At 43.1% G+C, this 20,614-nt stretch overlaps 1 protein-coding gene and 9 non-coding genes across 10 annotated transcripts in view; all 10 read left to right on the forward strand.

The window, feature by feature from the left end:
- Positions 1-20,614, forward strand: part of TRIM44 (tripartite motif containing 44) — a 504,386-nt gene that overhangs the window by 369,366 nt on the left and 114,406 nt on the right. The gene's annotated exons all lie outside the window — the stretch shown is intronic.
- LOC144826688 (U4 spliceosomal RNA) lies at positions 1,889-2,028 on the forward strand. The gene has a single exon (XR_013609884.1). It is a non-coding gene; the product is annotated as a U4 spliceosomal RNA (small nuclear RNA).
- LOC144826774 (U4 spliceosomal RNA) lies at positions 3,982-4,121 on the forward strand. The gene has a single exon (XR_013609943.1). It is a non-coding gene; the product is annotated as a U4 spliceosomal RNA (small nuclear RNA).
- Positions 6,070-6,209, forward strand: LOC144826775 (U4 spliceosomal RNA). The gene has a single exon (XR_013609944.1). It is a non-coding gene; the product is annotated as a U4 spliceosomal RNA (small nuclear RNA).
- Positions 8,163-8,302, forward strand: LOC144826697 (U4 spliceosomal RNA). The gene has a single exon (XR_013609892.1). It is a non-coding gene; the product is annotated as a U4 spliceosomal RNA (small nuclear RNA).
- LOC144826689 (U4 spliceosomal RNA) lies at positions 10,250-10,389 on the forward strand. The gene has a single exon (XR_013609885.1). It is a non-coding gene; the product is annotated as a U4 spliceosomal RNA (small nuclear RNA).
- Positions 12,331-12,470, forward strand: LOC144826776 (U4 spliceosomal RNA). The gene has a single exon (XR_013609945.1). It is a non-coding gene; the product is annotated as a U4 spliceosomal RNA (small nuclear RNA).
- LOC144826777 (U4 spliceosomal RNA) lies at positions 14,418-14,557 on the forward strand. The gene has a single exon (XR_013609946.1). It is a non-coding gene; the product is annotated as a U4 spliceosomal RNA (small nuclear RNA).
- LOC144826778 (U4 spliceosomal RNA) lies at positions 16,499-16,638 on the forward strand. Its single transcript, XR_013609947.1, has one exon. It is a non-coding gene; the product is annotated as a U4 spliceosomal RNA (small nuclear RNA).
- LOC144826779 (U4 spliceosomal RNA) lies at positions 18,586-18,725 on the forward strand. The gene has a single exon (XR_013609948.1). It is a non-coding gene; the product is annotated as a U4 spliceosomal RNA (small nuclear RNA).

The raw sequence follows: 20,614 nt of genomic DNA on the forward strand, positions 1-20,614 counted from the left end.
CTCCACTGGATCTGAATTTGGTGATTTAACCACATTATGTTGTTATGGCTTCAATATGGTAATAGTATTCATGAGGGGTGCCTAAAACTCATTAATTTGTGAAATAACCGAAAGTTATGTGTTTTTGTCTGCATGTGGATTCAAAAATCCCACATACAATCCGACACACTTATTGCCAAACCTGAACTAAATCACCTGTACCCAACTAATTACTACAGTAGACATTTATTGGGGTTTGGGGTGTTGTAAGAACCCAAACAGCCCCCTGAAGCTACGCCCCTGTCTAAACGTGCCACTGGTAGCAGTGTGAGCACATTAGAGTGAGAACCCCTTAAACATACCAGTGCCCTCTGTGCACATAAGAGATTAATAGGTTTGTTGGCTGTGTTGTGAGGGCACACAGGTATTCTTTGGGCGGAGACAACAATAATCCAGCAGGTGCAGTGTCACCGGGGCCCTTTGCAGCGTATTTAGGCTCTGTTTATCTACCCACCCAGAGGACGGGGACCTTAGCGGAAAAATAGGTTCTAATTGTTTGTTGGTTTATGTTTTTATCATTATTTTGTATGTAGGTCTTTTTCTGATATGTATTATCCATGTGTTTAGGCAGTGACTTCTGTGTTTGGTTAGTTCCAGGATTGATGCTGTGTGAAGTCATGGTGGTTGGAATGTTTAGCATGAGAGTGCCTCGGGCATTCCAGGCTGGACCGGTTCCTGTTCATTCTCTGGTGTGTCCCCTAAGGGACCCGAGTGCTGACTTTATTATCTCGAGGAATAAACCCTTCTACTGTTCACTGCTTTGCCTATGAAGCGTCCTCCTTCTACCGATAGAGCTTGAATTGGCGACGAGGATGGGATCCGAACCCACCCGTGCAAGCACAAAGTAGTTATTGTCTAAATACATAGATAATACATGTAATAAAATGACCTACGTATATAATGATTATCATGAAAATATAACACAACATGATTGTTGGTGAAAACTGACTGTAATTTCCCTTCTAGCTGTAAGACAATTGACAACCCTCTGCAGTCTCGGTAGAGAGGCCAAGAATTGAATGTGTCTGAAGAGTGAGTCCTGTTTTGATCCACTGGGGCAGACACATATTGATGGGTAATGACCTGCAGTGGGAGGCCAGCTTTGCTGCTGAGAGCCTCACGCTATTGGCTCTGGTGTGAGTTTAGTGCAGCCAGTGGGCCAAGATGAGCTCGCCTAGTGGACGTATTCAATCATAAATTGTGCGGCAGGAGAGAGTTGGCTAAATTATGTCAAGAGAGTCCGATTATGCAGCACATTCTGTGCAGTATTTAATCCTAATTTGCCATTTTAATGCTTGTTGCTGTAAAAGGGATCCCGACACCGTTCAAACTACAAAGTTATGTTGAGTAGGGAAAGTATATACATTCAGCGGAGCCCGTGGTAAAAAAGTTTCCCGGTAAATAGGGATTTTGCGTTGAAAGAAAGAGAAGTGTGCAGGCAGAAGAAAACAGCTCAACATGTGGATGTCATGCAATAAAAGGTGTGCCTCTTTCATTCTTTGTGCCACAGTTAGGTATTAGTACTACTTTTCACTCAGTATCTATGCTTTGTGCTACTTTCTTTACTCAAAGTGCCCTCTTACATATCTGTGATGTCACAGGAATTTTTGCTCAAGCGGTGACCGGGACCTATGAAAGGAAATGCTAATTAGCATATGTACCCCCAGAATCCTTTGCGCACAATACATCGTGTTTATAAGGCTGACAGGTAATAGAGTATAGTTCAGAGTATTGCTCCTGGTGAGTTGTTGTTACATGTGTCTGAGTGATGTGTGAGGCCGATTTTTCCACACTCTAAGTGTACTAAGTTTCTTTTCCGGTGCGTACCCCGAGTGATTTACCTCTCTTTAGCTTTGCGCAGTGGCAGTATCGTAGCCAATGAGGTCGAACCGAGGCGCGATTATTGCTTATTGAAAACTTTACCCAATACCCCGCTGTGGCGACTTGAAATATAGTCGACATTGCAATTTTTGACAGTCTCTCAGGAGGCTGATTTTACTGTCAAAGAAAGAGAACTGACCAACTGAATAAGAGGGACAACCTCCACTGAATCTGAATTTGGTGATTTAACCACATTATGTTGTTATGGCTTCAATATGGTAATAGTATTCATGAGGGGTGCCTAAAACTCATTAATTTGTGAAATAACCGAAAGTTATGTGTTTTTGTCTGCATGTGGATTCAAAAATCCCACATACAATCCGACACACTTATTGCCAAACCTGAACTAAATCACCTGTACCCAACTAATTACTACAGTAGACATTTATTGGGGTTTGGGGTGTTGTAAGAACCCAAACAGCCCCCTGAAGCTACGCCCCTGTCTAAACGTGCCACTGGTAGCAGTGTGAGCACATTAGAGTGAGAACCCCTTAAACATACCAGTGCCCTCTGTGCACATAAGAGATTAATAGGTTTGTTGGCTGTGTTGTGAGGGCACAGAGGTATTCTTTGGGCGGAGACAACAATAATCCAGCAGGTGCAGTGTCACCGGGGCCCTTTGCAGCGTATTTACGGCTGTGTTTATCTACCCACCCAGAGGACGGGGACCTTAGCGGAAAAATAGGTTCTAATTGTTTGTTGGTTTATGTTTTTATCATTATTTTGTATGTAGGTCTTTTTCTGATATGTATTATCCATGTGTTTAGGCAGTGACTTCTGTGTTTGGTTAGTTCCAGGATTGATGCTGTGTGATGTCATGGTGGTTGGAATGTTTAGCATGAGAGTGCCTCGGGCATTCCAGGCTGGACCGGTTCCTCTGTTCATTCTCTGGTGTGTCCCCTAAGGGACCCGAGTGCTGACTTTATTATCTCGAGGAATAAACCCTTCTACTGCTCACTGCTATGCCTATGAAGCGTCCTCCTTCTACCGATAGAGCTTGAATTGGCGACGAGGATGGGATCCGAACCCACCCGTGCAAGCACAAAGTAGTTATTGTCTAAATACATAGATAATACATGTAATAAAATGACCTACGTATATAATGATTATCATGAAAAATAACACAACATGATTCTTGGTGAAAACTGACTAACTGTAATTTCCCTTCTAGCTGTAAGACAATTGACTACCCTCTGCAGTCTCGGTAGAGAGGCCAAGAATTGAATGTGTCTGAAGAGTGAGTCCTGTTTTGATCCACTTGGGCAGACACATATTGATGGGTAATGACCTGGAGTGGGAGGCCAGCTTTGCTGCTGAGAGCCTCACGCTATTGGCTCTGGTGTGAGTTTAGTGCAGCCAGTGGGCCAAGATGAGCTCGCCTAGTGGACGTATTCAATCATAAATTGTGCGGCAGGAGAGAGTTGGCTAAATTATGTCAAGAGAGTCCGATTATGCAGCACATTCTGTGCAGTATTTAATCCTAATTTGCCATTTTAATGCTTGTTGCTGTAAAAGGGATCCCGACACCATTCAAACTACAAAGTTATGTTGAGTAGGGAAAGTATATACATTCAGCGGAGCCCGTGGTAAACAAGTTTCCCGGTAAATAGGGATTTTGCGTTGAAAGAAAGAGAAATGTACAGTGTGCAGGCAGCAGAAAACAGCTCAACATGTGGATGTCATGCAATAAAAGGTGTGCCTCTTTCATTCTTTGTGCCACAGTTAGGTATTAGTACTACTTTTCACTCAGTATCTATGCTTTGTGCTACTTTCTTTACTGAAAGTGCCCTCTTACATATCTGTGATGTCACAGGAATTTTTGCTCAAGCGGTGACCGGGACCTATGAAAGGAAATGCTAATTAGCATATGTACCCCCAGAATCCTTTGCGCACAATACATCGTGTTTATAAGGCTGACAGGTAATAGAGTATAGTTCAGAGTATTGCTCCTGGTGAGTTGTTGTTACATGTGTCTGAGTGATGTGTGAGGCCGATTTTTCCACACTCTAAGTGTACTAAGTTTCTTTTCCGGTGCGTACCTCGACTGACTTACCTCTCTTTAGCTTTGCGCAGTGGCAGTATCGTAGCCAATGAGGTCGAACCGAGGCGCGATTATTGCTTATTGAAAACTTTACCCAATACCCCGCTGTGGCGACTTGAAATATAGTCGACATTGCAATTTTTGACAGTCTCTAAGGAGGCTGATTTTACTGTCAAAGAAAGAGAACTGACCAACTGAATAAGAGGGACAACCTCCACTGGATCTGAATTTGGTGATTTAACCACATTATGTTGTTATGGCTTCAATATGGTAATAGTATTCATGAGGAGTGCCTAAAACTCATTAATTTGTGAAATAACCGAAAGTTATGTGTTTTTGTCTGCATGTGGATTCAAAAATCCCACATACAATCCGACACACTTATTGCCAAACCTGAACTAAATCACCTGTACCCAACTAATTACTACAGTAGACATTTATTGGGGTTTGGGGTGTTGTAAGAACCCAAACAGCCCCCTGAAGCTACGCCCCTGTCTAAACGTGCCACTGGTAGCAGTGTGAGCACATTAGAGTGAGAACCCCTTAAACATACCAGTGCCCTCTGTGCACATAAGAGATTAATAGGTTTGTTGGCTGTGTTGTGAGGGCACAGAGGTATTCTTTGGGCGGAGACAACAATAATCCAGCAGGTGCAGTGTCACCGGGGCCCTTTGCAGCGTATTTACGGCTGTGTTTATCTACCCACCCAGAGGACGGGGACCTTAGCGGAAAAATAGGTTCTAATTGTTTGTTGGTTTATGTTTTTATCATTATTTTGTATGTAGGTCTTTTTTTGATATGTATTATCCATGTGTTTAGGCAGTGACTTCTGTGTTTGGTTAGTTCCAGGATTGATGCTGTGTGATGTCATGGTGGTTGGAATGTTTAGCATGAGAGTGCCTCGGGCATTCCAGGCTGGACCGGTTCCTGTTCATTCTCTGGTGTGTCCCCTAAGGGACCCGAGTGCTGACTTTATTATCTCGAGGAATAAACCCTTCTACTGTTCACTGCTTTGCCTATGAAGCGTCCTCCTTCTACCGATAGAGCTTGAATTGGCGACGAGGATGGGATCCGAACCCACCCGTGCAAGCACAAAGTAGTTATTGTCTAAATACATAGATAATACATGTAATAAAATGACCTACGTATATAATGATTATCATGAAAATATAACACAACATGATTCTTGGTGAAAACTGACTGTAATTTCCCTTCTAGCTGTAAGACAATTGACAACCCTCTGCAGTCTCGGTAGAGAGGCCAAGAATTGAATGTGTCTGAAGAGTGAGTCCTGTTTTGATCCACTGGGGCAGACACATATTGATGGGTAATGACCTGCAGTGGGAGGCCAGCTTTGCTGCTGAGAGCCTCACGCTATTGGCTCTGGTGTGAGTTTAGTGCAGCCAGTGGGCCAAGATGAGCTCGCCTAGTGGACGTATTCAATCATAAATTGTGCGGCAGGAGAGAGTTGGGTAAATTATGTCAAGAGAGTCCGATTATGCAGCACATTCTGTGCAGTATTTAATCCTAATTTGCCATTTTAATGCTTGTTGCTGTAAAAGGGATCCCGACACCGTTCAAACTACAAAGTTATGTTGAGTAGGGAAAGTATATACATTCAGCGGAGCCCGTGGTAAACAAGTTTCCCGGTAAATAGGGATTTTGCGTTGAAAGAAAGAGAAATGTACAGTGTGCAGGCAGCAGAAAACAGCTCAACATGTGGATGTCATGCAATAAAAGGTGTGCCTCTGTCATTCTTTGTGCCACAGTTAGGTATTAGTACTACTTTTCACTCAGTATCTATGCTTTGTGCTACTTTCTTTACTGAAAGTGCCCTCTTACATATCTGTGATGTCACAGGAATTTTTGCTCAAGCGGTGACCGGGACCTATGAAAGGAAATGCTAATTAGCATATGTACCCCCAGAATCCTTTGCGCACAATACATCGTGTTTATAAGGCTGACAGGTAATAGAGTATAGTTCAGAGTATTGCTCCTGGTGAGTTGTTGTTACATGTGTCTGAGTGATGTGTGAGGCCGATTTTTCCACACTCTAAGTGTACTAAGTTTCTTTTCCGGTGCGTACCCCGAGTGATTTACCTCTCTTTAGCTTTGCGCAGTGGCAGTATCGTAGCCAATGAGGTCGAACCGAGGCGCGATTATTGCTTATTGAAAACTTTACCCAATACCCCGCTGTGGCGACTTGAAATATAGTCGACATTGCAATTTTTGACAGTCTCTAAGGAGGCTGATTTTACTGTCAAAGAAAGAGAACTGACCAACTGAATAAGAGGGACAACCTCCACTGGATCTGAATTTGGTGATTTAACCACATTATGTTGTTATGGCTTCAATATGGTAATAGTATTCATGAGGGGTGCCTAAAACTCATTAATTTGTGAAATAACCGAAAGTTATGTGTTTTTGTCTGCATGTGGATTCAAAAATCCCACATAAAATCCGACACACTTATTGCCAAACCTGAACTAAATCACCTGTACCCAACTAATTACTACAGTAGACATTTATTGGGGTTTGGGGTGTTGTAAGAACCCAAACAGCCCCCTGAAGCTACGCCCCTGTCTAAACGTGCCACTGGTAGCAGTGTGAGCACATTAGAGTGAGAACCCCTTAAACATACCGGTGCCCTCTGTGCACATAAGAGATTAATAGGTTTGTTGGCTGTGTTGTTAGGGCACAGAGGTATTCTTTGGGCGGAGACAACAATAATCCAGCAGGTGCAGTGTCACCGGGGCCCTTTGCAGCGTATTTACGGCTGTGTTTATCTACCCACCCAGAGGACGGGGACCTTAGCGGAAAAATAGGTTCTAATTGTTTGTTGGTTTATGTTTTTATCATTATTTTGTATGTAGGTCTTTTTCTGATATGTATTATCCATGTGTTTAGGCAGTGACTTCTGTGTTTGGTTAGTTCCAGGATTAATGCTGTGTGATGTCATGGTGGTTGGAATGTTTAGCATGAGAGTGCCTCGGGCATTCCAGGCTGGACCGGTTCCTCTGTTCATTCTCTGGTGTGTCCCCTAAGGGACCCGAGTGCTGACTTTATTATCTCGAGGAATAAACCCTTCTACTGTTCACTGCTATGCCTATGAAGCGTCCTCCTTCTACCGATAGAGCTTGAATTGGCGACGAGGATGGGATCCGAACCCACCCGTGCAAGCACAAAGTAGTTATTGTCTAAATACATAGATAATACATGTAATAAAATTACCTACGTATATAATGATTATCATGAAAAATAACACAACATGATTCTTGGTGAAAACTGACTAACTGTAATTTCCCTTCTAGCTGTAAGACAATTGACTACCCTCTGCAGTCTCGGTAGAGAGGCCAAGAATTGAATGTGTCTGAAGAGTGAGTCCTGTTTTGATCCACTTGGGCAGACACATATTGATGGGTAATGACCTGGAGTGGGAGGCCAGCTTTGCTGCTGAGAGCCTCACGCTATTGGCTCTGGTGTGAGTTTAGTGCAGCCAGTGGGCCAAGATGAGCTCGCCTAGTGGACGTATTCAATCATAAATTGTGCGGCAGGAGAGAGTTGGCTAAATTATGTCAAGAGAGTCCGATTATGCAGCACATTCTGTGCAGTATTTAATCCTAATTTGCCATTTTAATGCTTGTTGCTGTAAAAGGGATCCCGACACCGTTCAAACTACAAAGTTATGTTGAGTAGGGAAAGTATATACATTCAGCGGAGCCCGTGGTAAACAAGTTTCCCGGTAAATAGGGATTTTGCGTTGAAAGAAAGAGAAATGTACAGTGTGCAGGCAGCAGAAAACAGCTCAACATGTGGATGTCATGCAATAAAAGGTGTGCCTCTTTCATTCTTTGTGCCACAGTTAGGTATTAGTACTACTTTTCACTCAGTATCTATGCTTTGTGCTACTTTCTTTACTGAAAGTGCCCTCTTACATATCTGTGATGTCACAGGAATTTTTGCTCAAGCAGTGACCGGGACCTATGAAAGGAAATGCTAATTAGCATATGTACCCCCAGAATCCTTTGCGCACAATACATCGTGTTTATAAGGCTGACAGGTAATAGAGTATAGTTCAGAGTATTGCTCCTGGTGAGTTGTTGTTACATGTGTCTGAGTGATGTGTGAGGCCGATTTTTCCACACTCTAAGTGTACTAAGTTTCTTTTCCGGTGCGTACCCCGAGTGATTTACCTCTCTTTAGCTTTGCGCAGTGGCAGTATCGTAGCCAATGAGGTCGAACTGAGGCGCGATTATTGCTTATTGAAAACTTTACCCAATACCCCGCTGTGGCGACTTGAAATATAGTCGACATTGCAATTTTTGACAGTCTCTAAGGAGGCTGATTTTACTGTCAAAGAAAGAGAACTGACCGACTGAATAAGAGGGACAACCTCCACTGGATCTGAATTTGGTGATTTAACCACATTATGTTGTTATGGCTTCAATATGGTAATAGTATTCATGAGGGGTGCCTAAAACTCATTAATTTGTGAAATAACCGAAAGTTATGTGTTTTTGTCTGCATGTGGATTCAAAAATCCCACATACAATCCGACACACTTATTGCCAAACCTGAACTAAATCACCTGTACCCAACTAATTACTACAGTAGACATTTATTGGGGTTTGGGGTGTTGTAAGAACCCAAACATCCCCCTGAAGCTACGCCCCTGTCTAAACGTGCCACTGGTAGCAGTGTGAGCACATTAGAGTGAGAACCCCTTAAACATACCAGTGCCCTCTGTGCACATAAGAGATTAATAGGTTTGTTGGCTGTGTTGTGAGGGCACAGAGGTATTCTTTGGGCGGAGACAACAATAATCCAGCAGGTGCAGTGTCACCGGGGCTCTTTGCAGCGTATTTAGGCTGTGTTTATCTACCCACCCAGAGGACGGGGACCTTAGCGGAAAAATAGGTTCTAATTGTTTGTTGGTTTATGTTTTTATCATTATTTTGTATGTAGGTCTTTTTCTGATATGTATTATCCATGTGTTTAGGCAGTGACTTCTGTGTTTGGTTAGTTCCAGGATTGATGCTGTGTGATGTCATGGTGGTTGGAATGTTTAGCATGAGAGTGCCTCGGGCATTCCAGGCTGGACCGGTTCCTGTTCATTCTCTGGTGTGTCCCCTAAGGGACCCGAGTGCTGACTTTATTATCTCGAGGAATAAACCCTTCTACTGTTCACTGCTTTGCCTATGAAGCGTCCTCCTTCTACCGATAGAGCTTGAATTGGCGACGAGGATGGGATCCGAACCCACCCGTGCAAGCACAAAGTAGTTATTGTCTAAATACATAGATAATACATGTAATAAAATGACCTACGTATATAATGATTATCATGAAAATATAACACAACATGATTCTTGGTGAAAACTGACTGTAATTTCCCTTCTAGCTGTAAGACAATTGACAACCCTCTGCAGTCTCGGTAGAGAGGCCAAGAATTGAATGTGTCTGAAGAGTGAGTCCTGTTTTGATCCACTGGGGCAGACACATATTGATGGGTAATGACCTGGAGTGGGAGGCCAGCTTTGCTGCTGAGAGCCTCACGCTAGTGGCTCTGATGTGAGTTTAGTGCAGCCAGTGGGCCAAGATGAGCTCGCCTAGTGGACGTATTCAATCATAAATTGTGCGGCAGGAGAGAGTTGGCTAAATTATGTCAAGAGAGTCAGATTATGCAGCACATTCTGTGCAGTATTTAATCCTAATTTGCCATTTTAATGCTTGTTGCTGTAAAAGGGATCCCGACACCGTTCAAACTACAAAGTTATGTTGAGTAGGGAGAGTATATACATTCAGCGGAGCCCGTGGTAAACAAGTTTCCCGGTAAATAGGGATTTTGCGTTGAAAGAAAGAGAAATGTACAGTGTGCAGGCAGCAGAAAACAGCTCAACATGTGGATGTCATGCAATAAAAGGTGTGCCTCTTTCATTCTTTGTGCCACAGTTAGGTATTAGTTCTACTTTTCACTCAGTATCTATGCTTTGTGCTACTTTCTTTACTCAAAGTGCCCTCTTACATATCTGTGATGTCACAGGAATTTTTGCTCAAGCGGTGACCGGGACCTTTGAAAGGAAATGCTAATTAGCATATGTACCCCCAGAATCCTTTGCGCACAATACATCGTGTTTATAAGGCTGACGGGTAATAGAGTATAGTTCAGAGTATTGCTCCTGGTGAGTTGTTGTTACATGTGTCTGAGTGATGTGTGAGGCCGATTTTTCCACACTCTAAGTGTACTAAGTTTCTTTTCCGGTGCGTACCTCGAGTGATTTACCTCTCTTTAGCTTTGCGCAGTGGCAGTATCGTAGCCAATGAGGTCGAACCGAGGCGCGATTATTGCTTATTGAAAACTTTACCCAATACCCCGCTGTGGCGACTTGAAATATAGTCGACATTGCAATTTTTGACAGTCTCTCAGGAGGCTGATTTTACTGTCAAAGAAAGAGAACTGACCAACTGAATAAGAGGGACAACCTCCACTGAATCTGAATTTGGTGATTTAACCACATTATGTTGTTATGGCTTCAATATGGTAATAGTATTCATGAGGGGTGCCTAAAACTCATTAATTTGTGAAATAACCGAAAGTTATGTGTTTTTGTCTGCATGTGGATTCAAAAATCCCACATACAATCCGACACACTTATTGCCAAACCTGAACTAAATCACCTGTACCCAACTAATTACTACAGTAGACATTTATTGGGGTTTGGGGTGTTGTAAGAACCCAAACAGCCCCCTGAAGCTACGCCCCTGTCTAAACGTGCCACTGGTAGCAGTGTGAGCACATTAGAGTGAGAACCCCTTAAACATACCAGTGCCCTCTGTGCACATAAGAGATTAATAGGTTTGTTGGCTGTGTTGTGAGGGCACAGAGGTATTCTTTGGGCGGAGACAACAATAATCCAGCAGGTGCAGTGTCACCGGGGCCCTTTGCAGCGTATTTACGGCTGTGTTTATCTACCCACCCAGAGGACGGGGACCTTAGCGGAAAAATAGGTTCTAATTGTTTGTTGGTTTATGTTTTTATCATTATTTTGTATGCAGGTCTTTTTCTGATATGTATTATCCATGTGTTTAGGCAGTGACTTCTGTGTTTGGTTAGTTCCAGGATTGATGCTGTGTGATGTCATGGTGGTTGGAATGTTTAGCATGAGAGTGCCTCGGGCATTCCAGGCTGGACAGGTTTCTCTGTTCATTCTCTAAGGGACCCGAGTGCTGACTTTATTATCTCGAGGAATAAACCTTCTACTGCTCACTGCTATGCCTATGAAGCGTCCTCCTTCTACCTATAGAGCTTGAATTGGCGACGAGGATGGGATCCGAACCCACCCGTGCAAGCACAAAGTAGTTATTGTCTAAATACATAGATAATACATGTAATAAAATGACCTACGTATATAATGATTATCATGAAAAATAACACAACATGATTCTTGGTGAAAACTGACTAACTGTAATTTTCCTTCTAGCTGTAAGACAATTGACTACCCTCTGCAGTCTCGGTAGAGAGGCCAAGAATTGAATGTGTCTGAAGAGTGAGTCCTGTTTTGATCCACTTGGGCAGACACATATTGATGGGTAATGACCTGGAGTGGGAGGCCAGCTTTGCTGCTGAGAGCCTCACGCTATTGGCTCTGATGTGAGTTTAGTGCAGCCAGTGGGCCAAGATGAGCTCGCCTAGTGGACGTATTCAATCATAAATTGTGCGGCAGGAGAGAGTTGGTTAAATTATGTCAAGAGAGTCCGATTATGCAGCACATTCTGTGCAGTATTTAATCCTAATTTGCCATTTTAATGCTTGTTGCTGTAAAAGGGATCCCGACACCGTTCAAACTACAAAGTTATGTTGAGTAGGGAAAGTATATACATTCAGCGGAGCCCGTGGTAAACAAGTTTCCCGGTAAATAGGGATTTTGCGTTGAAAGAAAGAGAAATGTACAGTGTGCAGGCAGCAGAAAACAGCTCAACATGTGGATGTCATGCAATAAAAGGTGTGCCTCTTTCATTCTTTGTGCCACAGTTAGGTATTAGTACTACTTTTCACTCAGTATCTATGCTTTGTGCTACTTTCTTTACTGAAAGTGCCCTCTTACATATCTGTGATGTCACAGGAATTTTTGCTCAAGCGGTGACCGGGACCTATGAAAGGAAATGCTAATTAGCATATGTACCCCCAGAATCCTTTGCGCACAATACATCGTGTTTATAAGGCTGACAGGTAATAGAGTATAGTTCAGAGTATTGCTCCTGGTGAGTTGTTGTTACATGTGTCTGAGTGATGTGTGAGGCCGATTTTTCCACACTCTACGTGTACTAAGTTTCTTTTCCGGTGCGTACCCCCGAGTGATTTACCTCTCTTTAGCTTTGCGCAGTGGCAGTATCGTAGCCAATGAGGTCGAACCGAGGCGCGATTATTGCTTATTGAAAACTTTACCCAATACCCCGCTGTGGCGACTTGAAATATAGTCGACATTGCAATTTTTGACAGTCTCTAAGGAGGCTGATTTTACTGTCAAAGAAAGAGAACTGACCGACTGAATAAGAGGGACAACCTCCACTGGATCTGAATTTGGTGATTTAACCACATTATGTTGTTATGGCTTCAATATGGTAATAGTATTCATGAGGGGTGCCTAAAACTCATTAATTTGTGAAATAACCGAAAGTTATGTGTTTTTGTCTGCATGTGGATTCAAAAATCCCACATACAATCCGACACACTTATTGCCAAACCTGAACTAAATCACCTGTACCCAACTAATTACTACAGTAGACATTTATTGGGGTTTGGGGTGTTGTAAGAACCCAAACAGCCCCCTGAAGCTACGCCCCTGTCTAAACGTGCCACTGGTAGCAGTGTGAGCACATTAGAGTGAGAACCCCTTAAACATACCAGTGCCCTCTGTGCACATAAGAGATTAATAGGTTTGTTGGCTGTGTTGTGAGGGCACACAGGTATTCTTTGGGCGGAGACAACAATAATCCAGCAGGTGCAGTGTCACCGGGGCCCTTTGCAGCGTATTTAGGCTCTGTTTATCTACCCACCCAGAGGACGGGGACCTTAGCGGAAAAATAGGTTCTAATTGTTTGTTGGTTTATGTTTTTATCATTATTTTGTATGTAGGTCTTTTTCTGATATGTATTATCCATGTGTTTAGGCAGTGACTTCTGTGTTTGGTTAGTTCCAGGATTGATGCTGTGTGAAGTCATGGTGGTTGGAATGTTTAGCATGAGAGTGCCTCGGGCATTCCAGGCTGGACCGGTTCCTGTTCATTCTCTGGTGTGTCCCCTAAGGGACCCGAGTGCTGACTTTATTATCTCGAGGAATAAACCCTTCTACTGTTCACTGCTTTGCCTATGAAGCGTCCTCCTTCTACCGATAGAGCTTGAATTGGCGACGAGGATGGGATCCGAACCCACCCGTGCAAGCACAAAGTAGTTATTGTCTAAATACATAGATAATACATGTAATAAAATGACCTACGTATATAATGATTATCATGAAAATATAACACAACATGATTGTTGGTGAAAACTGACTGTAATTTCCCTTCTAGCTGTAAGACAATTGACAACCCTCTGCAGTCTCGGTAGAGAGGCCAAGAATTGAATGTGTCTGAAGAGTGAGTCCTGTTTTGATCCACTGGGGCAGACACATATTGATGGGTAATGACCTGCAGTGGGAGGCCAGCTTTGCTGCTGAGAGCCTCACGCTATTGGCTCTGGTGTGAGTTTAGTGCAGCCAGTGGGCCAAGATGAGCTCGCCTAGTGGACGTATTCAATCATAAATTGTGCGGCAGGAGAGAGTTGGCTAAATTATGTCAAGAGAGTCCGATTATGCAGCACATTCTGTGCAGTATTTAATCCTAATTTGCCATTTTAATGCTTGTTGCTGTAAAAGGGATCCCGACACCGTTCAAACTACAAAGTTATGTTGAGTAGGGAAAGTATATACATTCAGCGGAGCCCGTGGTAAACAAGTTTCCCGGTAAATAGGGATTTTGCGTTGAAAGAAAGAGAAATGTACAGTGTGCAGGCAGCAGAAAACAGCTCAACATGTGGATGTCATGCAATAAAAGGTGTGCCTCTGTCATTCTTTGTGCCACAGTTAGGTATTAGTACTACTTTTCACTCAGTATCTATGCTTTGTGCTACTTTCTTTACTGAAAGTGCCCTCTTACATATCTGTGATGTCACAGGAATTTTTGCTCAAGCGGTGACCGGGACCTATGAAAGGAAATGCTAATTAGCATATGTACCCCCAGAATCCTTTGCGCACAATACATCGTGTTTATAAGGCTGACAGGTAATAGAGTATAGTTCAGAGTATTGCTCCTGGTGAGTTGTTGTTACATGTGTCTGAGTGATGTGTGAGGCCGATTTTTCCACACTCTAAGTGTACTAAGTTTCTTTTCCGGTGCGTACCCCGAGTGATTTACCTCTCTTTAGCTTTGCGCAGTGGCAGTATCGTAGCCAATGAGGTCGAACCGAGGCGCGATTATTGCTTATTGAAAACTTTACCCAATACCCCGCTGTGGCGACTTGAAATATAGTCGACATTGCAATTTTTGACAGTCTCTAAGGAGGCTGATTTTACTGTCAAAGAAAGAGAACTGACCAACTGAATAAGAGGGACAACCTCCACTGGATCTGAATTTGGTGATTTAACCACATTATGTTGTTATGGCTTCAATATGGTAATAGTATTCATGAGGGGTGCCTAAAACTCATTAATTTGTGAAATAACCGAAAGTTATGTGTTTTTGTCTGCATGTGGATTCAAAAATCCCACATACAATCCGACACACTTATTGCCAAACCTGAACTAAATCACCTGTACCCAACTAATTACTACAGTAGACATTTATTGGGGTTTGGGGTGTTGTAAGAACCCAAACAGCCCCCTGAAGCTACGCCCCTGTCTAAACGTGCCACTGGTAGCAGTGTGAGCACATTAGAGTGAGAACCCCTTAAACATACCAGTGCCCTCTGTGCACATAAGAGATTAATAGGTTTGTTGGCTGTGTTGTGAGGGCACAGAGGTATTCTTTGGGCGGAGACAACAATAATCCAGCAGGTGCAGTGTCACCGGGGCCCTTTGCAGCGTATTTACGGCTGTGTTTATCTACCCACCCAGAGGACGGGGACCTTAGCGGAAAAATAGGTTCTAATTGTTTGTTGGTTTATGTTTTTATCATTATTTTGTATGCAGGTCTTTTTCTGATATGTATTATCCATGTGTTTAGGCAGTGACTTCTGTGTTTGGTTAGTTCCAGGATTGATGCTGTGTGATGTCATGGTGGTTGGAATGTTTAGCATGAGAGTGCCTCGGGCATTCCAGGCTGGACAGGTTTCTCTGTTCATTCTCTAAGGGACCCGAGTGCTGACTTTATTATCTCGAGGAATAAACCTTCTACTGCTCACTGCTATGCCTATGAAGCGTCCTCCTTCTACCGATAGAGCTTGAATTGGCGACGAGGATGGGATCCGAACCCACCCGTGCAAGCACAAAGTAGTTATTGTCTAAATACATAGATAATACATGTAATAAAATGACCTACGTATATAATGATTATCATGAAAAATAACACAACATGATTCTTGGTGAAAACTGACTAACTGTAATTTCCCTTCTAGCTGTAAGACAATTGACTACCCTCTGCAGTCTCGGTAGAGAGGCCAAGAATTGAATGTGTCTGAAGAGTGAGTCCTGTTTTGATCCACTTGGGCAGACACATATTGATGGGTAATGACCTGGAGTGGGAGGCCAGCTTTGCTGCTGAGAGCCTCACGCTATTGGCTCTGATGTGAGTTTAGTGCAGCCAGTGGGCCAAGATGAGCTCGCCTAGTGGACGTATTCAATCATAAATTGTGCGGCAGGAGAGAGTTGGCTAAATTATGTCAAGAGAGTCCGATTATGCAGCACATTCTGTGCAGTATTTAATCCTAATTTGCCATTTTAATGCTTGTTGCTGTAAAAGGGATCCCGACACCGTTCAAACTACAAAGTTATGTTGAGTAGGGAAAGTATATACATTCAGCGGAGCCCGTGGTAAACAAGTTTCCCGGTAAATAGGGATTTTGCGTTGAAAGAAAGAGAAATGTACAGTGTGCAGGCAGCAGAAAACAGCTCAACATGTGGATGTCATGCAATAAAAGGTGTGCCTCTTTCATTCTTTGTGCCACAGTTAGGTATTAGTACTACTTTTCACTCAGTATCTATGCTTTGTGCTACTTTCTTTACTGAAAGTGCCCTCTTACATATCTGTGATGTCACAGGAATTTTTGCTCAAGCGGTGACCGGGACCTATGAAAGGAAATGCTAATTAGCATATGTACCCCCAGAATCCTTTGCGCACAATACATCGTGTTTATAAGGCTGACAGGTAATAGAGTATAGTTCAGAGTATTGCTCCTGGTGAGTTGTTGTTACATGTGTCTGAGTGATGTGTGAGGCCGATTTTTCCACACTCTACGTGTACTAAGTTTCTTTTCCGGTGCGTACCCCCGAGTGATTTACCTCTCTTTAGCTTTGCGCAGTGGCAGTATCGTAGCCAATGAGGTCGAACCGAGGCGCGATTATTGCTTATTGAAAACTTTACCCAATACCCCGCTGTGGCGACTTGAAATATAGTCGACATTGCAATTTTTGACAGTCTCTAAGGAGGCTGATTTTACTGTCAAAGAAAGAGAACTGACCGACTGAATAAGAGGGACAACCTCCACTGGATCTGAATTTGGTGATTTAACCACATTATGTTGTTATGGCTTCAATATGGTAATAGTATTCATGAGGGGTGCCTAAAACTCATTAATTTGTGAAATAACCGAAAGTTATGTGTTTTTGTCTGCATGTGGATTCAAAAATCCCACATACAATCCGACACACTTATTGCCAAACCTGAACTAAATCACCTGTACCCAACTAATTACTACAGTAGACATTTATTGGGGTTTGGGGTGTTGTAAGAACCCAAACAGCCCCCTGAAGCTACGCCCCTGTCTAAACGTGCCACTGGTAGCAGTGTGAGCACATTAGAGTGAGAACCCCTTAAACATACCAGTGCCCTCTGTGCACATAAGAGATTAATAGGTTTGTTGGCTGTGTTGTGAGGGCACACAGGTATTCTTTGGGCGGAGACAACAATAATCCAGCAGGTGCAGTGTCACCGGGGCCCTTTGCAGCGTATTTAGGCTCTGTTTATCTACCCACCCAGAGGACGGGGACCTTAGCGGAAAAATAGGTTCTAATTGTTTGTTGGTTTATGTTTTTATCATTATTTTGTATGTAGGTCTTTTTCTGATATGTATTATCCATGTGTTTAGGCAGTGACTTCTGTGTTTGGTTAGTTCCAGGATTGATGCTGTGTGAAGTCATGGTGGTTGGAATGTTTAGCATGAGAGTGCCTCGGGCATTCCAGGCTGGACCGGTTCCTGTTCATTCTCTGGTGTGTCCCCTAAGGGACCCGAGTGCTGACTTTATTATCTCGAGGAATAAACCCTTCTACTGTTCACTGCTTTGCCTATGAAGCGTCCTCCTTCTACCGATAGAGCTTGAATTGGCGACGAGGATGGGATCCGAACCCACCCGTGCAAGCACAAAGTAGTTATTGTCTAAATACATAGATAATACATGTAATAAAATGACCTACGTATATAATGATTATCATGAAAATATAACACAACATGATTGTTGGTGAAAACTGACTGTAATTTCCCTTCTAGCTGTAAGACAATTGACAACCCTCTGCAGTCTCGGTAGAGAGGCCAAGAATTGAATGTGTCTGAAGAGTGAGTCCTGTTTTGATCCACTGGGGCAGACACATATTGATGGGTAATGACCTGCAGTGGGAGGCCAGCTTTGCTGCTGAGAGCCTCACGCTATTGGCTCTGGTGTGAGTTTAGTGCAGCCAGTGGGCCAAGATGAGCTCGCCTAGTGGACGTATTCAATCATAAATTGTGCGGCAGGAGAGAGTTGGCTAAATTATGTCAAGAGAGTCCGATTATGCAGCACATTCTGTGCAGTATTTAATCCTAATTTGCCATTTTAATGCTTGTTGCTGTAAAAGGGATCCCGACACCGTTCAAACTACAAAGTTATGTTGAGTAGGGAAAGTATATACATTCAGCGGAGCCCGTGGTAAACAAGTTTCCCGGTAAATAGGGATTTTGCGTTGAAAGAAAGAGAAATGTACAGTGTGCAGGCAGCAGAAAACAGCTCAACATGTGGATATCATGCAATAAAAGGTGTGCCTCTGTCATTCTTTGTGCCACAGTTAGGTATTAGTACTACTTTTCACTCAGTATCTATGCTTTGTGCTACTTTCTTTACTGAAAGTGCCCTCTTACATATCTGTGATGTCACAGGAATTTTTGCTCAAGCGGTGACCGGGACCTATGAAAGGAAATGCTAATTAGCATATGTACCCCCAGAATCCTTTGCGCACAATACATCGTGTTTATAAGGCTGACAGGTAATAGAGTATAGTTCAGAGTATTGCTCCTGGTGAGTTGTTGTTACATGTGTCTGAGTGATGTGTGAGGCCGATTTTTCCACACTCTAAGTGTACTAAGTTTCTTTTCCGGTGCGTACCCCGAGTGATTTACCTCTCTTTAGCTTTGCGCAGTGGCAGTATCGTAGCCAATGAGGTCGAACCGAGGCGCGATTATTGCTTATTGAAAACTTTACCCAATACCCCGCTGTGGCGACTTGAAATATAGTCGACATTGCAATTTTTGACAGTCTCTAAGGAGGCTGATTTTACTGTCAAAGAAAGAGAACTGACCAACTGAATAAGAGGGACAACCTCCACTGGATCTGAATTTGGTGATTTAACCACATTATGTTGTTATGGCTTCAATATGGTAATAGTATTCATGAGGGGTGCCTAAAACTCATTAATTTGTGAAATAACCGAAAGTTATGTGTTTTTGTCTGCATGTGGATTCAAAAATCCCACATAAAATCCGACACACTTATTGCCAAACCTGAACTAAATCACCTGTACCCAACTAATTACTACAGTAGACATTTATTGGGGTTTGGGGTGTTGTAAGAACCCAAACAGCCCCCTGAAGCTACGCCCCTGTCTAAACGTGCCACTGGTAGCAGTGTGAGCACATTAGAGTGAGAACCCCTTAAACATACCGGTGCCCTCTGTGCACATAAGAGATTAATAGGTTTGTTGGCTGTGTTGTTAGGGCACAGAGGTATTCTTTGGGCGGAGACAACAATAATCCAGCAGGTGCAGTGTCACCGGGGCCCTTTGCAGCGTATTTACGGCTGTGTTTATCTACCCACCCAGAGGACGGGGACCTTAGCGGAAAAATAGGTTCTAATTGTTTGTTGGTTTATGTTTTTATCATTATTTTGTATGTAGGTCTTTTTCTGATATGTATTATCCATGTGTTTAGGCAGTGACTTCTGTGTTTGGTTAGTTCCAGGATTAATGCTGTGTGATGTCATGGTGGTTGGAATGTTTAGCATGAGAGTGCCTCGGGCATTCCAGGCTGGACCGGTTCCTCTGTTCATTCTCTGGTGTGTCCCCTAAGGGACCCGAGTGCTGACTTTATTATCTCGAGGAATAAACCCTTCTACTGTTCACTGCTATGCCTATGAAGCGTCCTCCTTCTACCGATAGAGCTTGAATTGGCGACGAGGATGGGATCCGAACCCACCCGTGCAAGCACAAAGTAGTTATTGTCTAAATACATAGATAATACATGTAATAAAATTACCTACGTATATAATGATTATCATGAAAAATAACACAACATGATTCTTGGTGAAAACTGACTAACTGTAATTTCCCTTCTAGCTGTAAGACAATTGACTACCCTCTGCAGTCTCGGTAGAGAGGCCAAGAATTGAATGTGTCTGAAGAGTGAGTCCTGTTTTGATCCACTTGGGCAGACACATATTGATGGGTAATGACCTGGAGTGGGAGGCCAGCTTTGCTGCTGAGAGCCTCACGCTATTGGCTCTGGTGTGAGTTTAGTGCAGCCAGTGGGCCAAGATGAGCTCGCCTAGTGGACGTATTCAATCATAAATTGTGCGGCAGGAGAGAGTTGGCTAAATTATGTCAAGAGAGTCCGATTATGCAGCACATTCTGTGCAGTATTTAATCCTAATTTGCCATTTTAATGCTTGTTGCTGTAAAAGGGATCCCGACACCGTTCAAACTACAAAGTTATGTTGAGTAGGGAAAGTATATACATTCAGCGGAGCCCGTGGTAAACAAGTTTCCCGGTAAATAGGGATTTTGCGTTGAAAGAAAGAGAAATGTACAGTGTGCAGGCAGCAGAAAACAGCTCAACATGTGGATGTCATGCAATAAAAGGTGTGCCTCTTTCATTCTTTGTGCCACAGTTAGGTATTAGTACTACTTTTCACTCAGTATCTATGCTTTGTGCTACTTTCTTTACTGAAAGTGCCCTCTTACATATCTGTGATGTCACAGGAATTTTTGCTCAAGCGGTGACCGGGACCTATGAAAGGAAATGCTAATTAGCATATGTACCCCCAGAATCCTTTGCGCACAATACATCGTGTTTATAAGGCTGACAGGTAATAGAGTATAGTTCAGAGTATTGCTCCTGGTGAGTTGTTGTTACATGTGTCTGAGTGATGTGTGAGGCCGATTT

This window comes from Lissotriton helveticus, chromosome 3_2, assembly GCF_964261635.1.
Source record: "Lissotriton helveticus chromosome 3_2, aLisHel1.1, whole genome shotgun sequence".
Taxonomy (NCBI): domain Eukaryota; kingdom Metazoa; phylum Chordata; class Amphibia; order Caudata; family Salamandridae; genus Lissotriton; species Lissotriton helveticus.